Genomic DNA, 6,113 nt, shown 5'->3' on the forward strand with positions numbered 1-6,113 from the left:
TCAATAATGTCAGACACAGACAGAAGCAAGCTTCTTTTTTTCTAGCTGTCGCTGGCAAATTTTTCCAGCTTTCACTTGCTAGCTAATTAAGCTAATGTTAGTTCACTGAATTGTTTGATAATGATTGAGCTGCTAGTATTGTAAGTATAACCTTAAGGAAGCACAAGGGTGTAACCATGGAATGGGGGGGGGTTTAAATGAGAGCCCTCCCCCTGAATTTTTTATAAGTGCATTTCCCACAATTCTATGATAATTATATATGAAAATTCGCACATTTAGAACATAGTTTTTTGGGACTACATTGACCATTTGAATTTACATTTAAATGAATAGTCTGTGATTTCTCCTTGATAGTCGCTGCCCCACCATTTTGTTTCGTGTTCGTCAGTTGCTTATTATTTTATGTTTACTCACTTTAAACAGACCTACCAATTACAATAATGCCTCTTCAAATAGTAGTAGTGAATAGGATAGCTTCCAGCTGGGAAAAATTACATACAATTTGATATATTGAATATTCCGCTGGTATTACTAGTTTTATTTCCTGCTGACATGTAGGCCTAGGTCAAAGCTAATGTTATCAAGCTGTTTAGTCTTGCATTCTTCTAATTTCTCTCCTGATCATCTGTATCTCCAGAGCGTGTCCCTGTCAAGCCAAGCTGCTTTCAGGATGCCTCTCCCTCTCCTTGTCTCTCTGTGCTGCCAGCATTGTGACCAGGTACCATTATTTTTCCAAAAGAACAATGACTGACCTCGATGGATGATTTCATACATTGAATATTCTGCTTGTATTACTAGTTTTATTTACTTTGATTTTATCATGCTGTTTAGCTAGCTACATTTATTGTAAGTGTATAAAGAACAGTGTACAATGTACAGTAGTAACAGCTACCTGAAATGTTAGCTACTGCCTTATAAACTAAGCTAACGTTGCCTATTTAGGTATCTAGTTACTTACTGTCTGAAGAAAAACTTCTATGACAGGCTGCTGGTCCTGCTTTCTCAGCTTTTTAACCATTACTTCCTCCATTTGTTCACCTACACTGACTGACCAAGTTTTTAAAAAACCCACCAGATTACCACAGCACAGACAAAATGGTAAATCAGACAACCGAGTTGTGTGTGCTAGCTAACCATGGGTCCTCTATTTGTCAGGTGTGACAGAGTAATCTTTATTGAGTATTCTGTGTCTAGGGCATATCAAAATAACGCTGCAGATGCCAGAAATTAGTGAGGTAAATGTTGAATCTGTGATGATAAGGAATGATTTGACATTTCAAGGTAAGTGGGACGGGGCAGAGGTTAGCGAGCCAAGGCGGTATCTAGGGACTGTAAACACTACAGAGTGATTGATGTTGAGTAGCACTGTTATGTTAGTTTTACTGCATTTGTTCTTTATGCTTGTTGGTTTTCTTGCCCTTTTTATTTTTACCCTGACAACCTATTATTACTGTTACACTTACTTATGTTGTCCCAGTGCATTCAGAAGACCTATTCATTTTTGTGAGATGTCTGCAGTTTCATGATGGGGCAATTTATAGGCTACTGTAACCCAGCAGGTCCTCAAAATTGTATCATGGAACATAGCAGGCTGTCAAAATGTGGTGAAAAGGAAAAAGACTCTAGCATATCTCAAACAGAAAAAAGCTGATATTGTTCTTATGCAGGAAACACATTTAAACAAGGAAGAATCACCCAAGCTGAAGGTCGGGTAGCTCAGGTATACTACAGTACATTTACCTCAAGGAAACGAGGGGTTACAACTCTGGTTAAGAAGTACATACAGCACATTCAGAAAGTTTTCAGACCCATTCAATTTTTTCACATTTTGTTATGTTGCAGCCTTATGATAAAATAGTTTAAATTCGTGCTCTCCCTCATCAGTTTACACGCAATACTCCATAACGACAAAGCCAAAACAGAATTTTAAATAATTTGTATAAATGTATTAAAAAGGAAACCTGAAATATCCCGTTGACATATGTGTTCACACTGTTTACTTAGTAATTACATGAAGCACCTTTGACAGTGATTACAGCCTGGAGTCTTCTTGGGTATAATGCGATAAGTTTTGCACACCTGGATTTGGGGATTTTCTGCAATTCTTCTCTTTGTCTTGTTGGAAGGTGAACCTTAAGTTTAGTCTGAGGTCCTGACCAGGTCTAGACCAGGTTTTCGAGAATATCTCTGTACTTTGCTCCTTTCAGGTTTCCCTCAACCCTGACCAGTCCCTGCTGCTCCAGACATGACGCTGTGGAGAATGGAGTGGAGGCCAAAACAGTTCAATCTTGGTTGCATCAGATCAGAGAATCTTTTTTCTCACAGTCTGAGATCCCTAAAGCTGCTTTTTTGCAAACGCCAGGCGGGCTTTCATGTTTCTTTCTCTGAGGAAAGGCTTCTGTCTGGCCAGTCTGCCATTAAGCCCAGATTGGTGGAGTGCTGCAGTGATGGTTGTCCTTCTGGAAGTGTCTCATATCTCCACACAGGATCTCTGGAGCTCAGCCAAAGTGACCATCAAACTCTTGGTCACCTCTCTTACCAAGGCCCTTCTCTCCAAATCGCCCAGTTTGGCCAGACGGCCAGGTCTAGGAAGAGTCCTGGTTGTTCCAAACTTCTTCCAGTGAAGAATTTTGGAGACCACTGTGCTCTTGGGAAACTTCAATGCAGCAGAATTTTTTTTCTGAGATCTGCAGGCAGTTCCTTTGACCTCATGACTTGGTTTTTGCTCTGATATGTATTGTTCACTGTGAGATCTTACATAGATAGGTGTGTGCCTTTCCAAATCATGGCCATGTCTCTAATCAAGGTGTAGAAAAATCTCATAGATGATCAAGAGAAATGGGAGACACCTGAGCTAAATTTCAAGTGTCATAGCAAAGGGTCTGAATATATATGTCAATAATGAGTGCCACAATTGGAAATATAGTTCTGTCAGACAATGCACCTGTGGATTAAGTCCTTGTCTCGTCAGAGAATGTAAAAAAGACGTTACGACTGCAGTTCAATAATTCAGTGTTAAATCAGGAAAAATCATGCACACTTACTAAGTCAGCAGTCCAAGGATTTTTGGTGAAAAATGAGGGCTCCATCAATGAAAATGGTATAATATGGGATGAATTTAAAAGCCTATCCAAGAGGACGTCTCATCCAGCATAGTTCTCATTAAAAAAAAGGAAGATGCTGAGATTAAAATTGAACAAAAACTTTAAGAATCTTGAAAGACACCGTGTAGAAAACAGAAATCTGAAAAATATATTACTTAAGAAAACTGAATTTCGATTTTTTTGCACAAGGCAGAACACTATGGACAATGTGTAAAAAGCTGGGAAGGTATTGGCACATAGAGTAAAGCAACTTCTAACAAAGATGTTGATTCCCTTTATATTTAATAAGGACAATAAACTTAATGAACAGTTTGAATAAATAATAAATTTAGATTATTCTATCAAGAGCTGTACACGTCTGAAGGAACAGTAGAGGAGGCAGCACTGGAAGAATTTTTTTTTGTCTATTGAGCTTTCAACCTTAATAGAAGCCCAGAGGGGGTTACTAGATGGGAATATTTCTCTTGATGAAGTGAGAAAAGCAATTTATAGACTGGAATTAGGTACAGCCCCAGGGAATGTTGGGTTTACGGTCGATTTTTATAGGAGATTCCAGGGAGAGCTTATTTCAAGACTACAAGTTGTCTACCAAGATTACTTGGTGGGGTAGGTTGGGGTAGACTTCCTAAAAGTATGAGATCAGCTGTTATCACCCTTCAACGTAATATAGGAAAAGATCCCGAACAGTGTGACAATTACCGACTAACATCTCTGATTATTGGTGGTGAAAAAATATTGGCAAAAACATAGCAACTAGGTTAGAAAAGGTGATTTCATCACTTATTCACTCAGATCAGCTAGGGTTTATGAAGCGAAGAAATGCATATTATCATACGAGGACTCCTACATATCGCCCTCTCTTTAGATGCCAAATAGGAATTTGACAATGTAAAGCTATAATTTTTATTCTTTACATAAGAGAAATTTGGGTTTGGTCCACTGTTTATGCAATAGGTTAAATGAATGTACACAGCATCACAACCCAATGTTTTGACAAATGGGATAATGTCCCCTCCCTTCAAACTAAGCCTTGGAACCTGACAGGGCTGGCTTCTATCACCTCTTTTCCTTGCAATCTTCCTTTAACCATGAGCTATCGCTTTGCGGAATAATATAAATATAACTGGAGTTAAGGCTGGTCAGGTAAAGCAAAAAATCTTCTTATATGCTGATGATTTATTATTGGTGCCTAGACACCCTGAGCTTGCAGTACCAGAAATCTGCTCTGTCATCAACTCTTTCTCCAAAGTATCAGGTTATACAATCAACTGGGCAAAATCATTACCTATGCATCTGGTGTTTGTCCTCCAGCTATGAGAACCAACAGGCAGTTTAGGTGGATGCCAGATGGCATTACATATCTTCAGATTAGATTAACACGTTGCTTACAGAAAATGATGGAAACTAATATCTTACCCATCCTTCAAATTATTCAGAGCATCTTCCAAAGTTGGGCCAAGATGAACATATCCCTATTAGGAAGAATTAATCTAGTAAAAATGATGACAGTCCCAGAAATAAATCACATTTTATACATGCTCCCCTTGTCCTTCCCATAATTATTACTTAAAAGACTCAATGCAATGGTGGAAAACTTCCTGTGGTCATGGAAAAGACAGTCTATTGTGTAAGGATGTTCCATAATGTCACGTCTGTGCACGTCCACCTCAAACGAATTGTTCCGGGAGTCCAGAAGCCACCACCCAGATTAGGGTAGAAAATATTGAGGTTTTTCTCAGTTAGGCAGTTGCTCTTTCGACAACTTGGTTTGCCTGCGTTTATTGTTAGTGCAAATAAACCAATGCGGATTGAATTGTACTCAGTCTCTGTGATTCATTTGTTGATAAAATCTCTAAGAGGCCTTTCACTATTGCCCTTGATGTATCATCCATATGTGAATCTGTGTGTATAGAAAAGCGCTGTATGAATGTGCGTGTGAATGGGTGAATGTGGCAGTAGTCTAAAGTGCTTTGAGTGGTTGATCAGACTAGAAAAGCACTATCTAAGTGCAGTCCATTTACCATTTACTGTATGTCAGGTTGGTGGTACCTCACATATGCGTCAGTTTTACTTTAAATAGTCAATTGCTGTAGCCCCGAACAAAAAACAAAAATCCACCACGTTAATTGGTGAGCCAGCTAGGTGGGCTCCGTGGGGATCCTTACCCACAGACTGAATCACCAGGAAAAGGTCGACCATAAAAGGTACAAAACCTGTTTCTTAAATTTTCTGCATTAGGGGTATATTCTGTCTGTGGAGGAAGGTGTAAGGGGAAACCCCTGGGATGATCTGAAGAAGGGTAATATAACACATATTGATGTAGGTTATTTTGGGTCTAAAACTGAAACATAGAATTTAAGAGGGAAGTTATTAGAGACCTTTGTGCATTCAAGAAGCATTTTTATTGCATGCCCAGTGAGAGTCTGAGTGAACGCAAGAAAAGACTTAACCAACAGTGTTATGTGCACAGGTTGAAAGAAATTCCTAGGATGAACTACTAAGTAAGATACTCTGATCTAGGTGAAAAGAATTAGCTTCAGTCTGCGAGAGTCTGCGGTACAAGAGAAGCGCAGGGCTATGGTCCAGACTGAATGCCTACTGATATCCCACTACAATGGGTCGTGAGAATGGTGATCTGAGCATTGTAGGGCTAGGTGTCCAGTAGTACAGTGCACAATAAGAAAAGTTCCCCAGGAGGAGGGATAATATGCCTTCTGATCAGAGAGAGGACAATTTTAGAAGAAAATGTAAAAAATCAGAATAGGATGAAATAAAAGGAAGCGATTATACTGTTAAAAATTGTATTATTCACAAGTGTCATTACCAGTTACCCTTCGATGGTAACGGACGCAAGGGAGTATTCCTGATGTTGCCATAAAACTGTTGTGTAACTCATTCAGTCAGAAGAAAAGGAAGCAATAGACAGATAGTACAAAAGGTAGTGAGGAAAAGTTGACATAACATCAGAGGAGGAACAGGGTGTAAAAACTGTGTTGCAACTAGTAGTGT

The sequence above is a fragment of the Xiphias gladius genome, chromosome 10, assembly GCF_016859285.1.
Source record: "Xiphias gladius isolate SHS-SW01 ecotype Sanya breed wild chromosome 10, ASM1685928v1, whole genome shotgun sequence".
Classification (NCBI taxonomy): Eukaryota; Metazoa; Chordata; class Actinopteri; order Istiophoriformes; family Xiphiidae; genus Xiphias; species Xiphias gladius.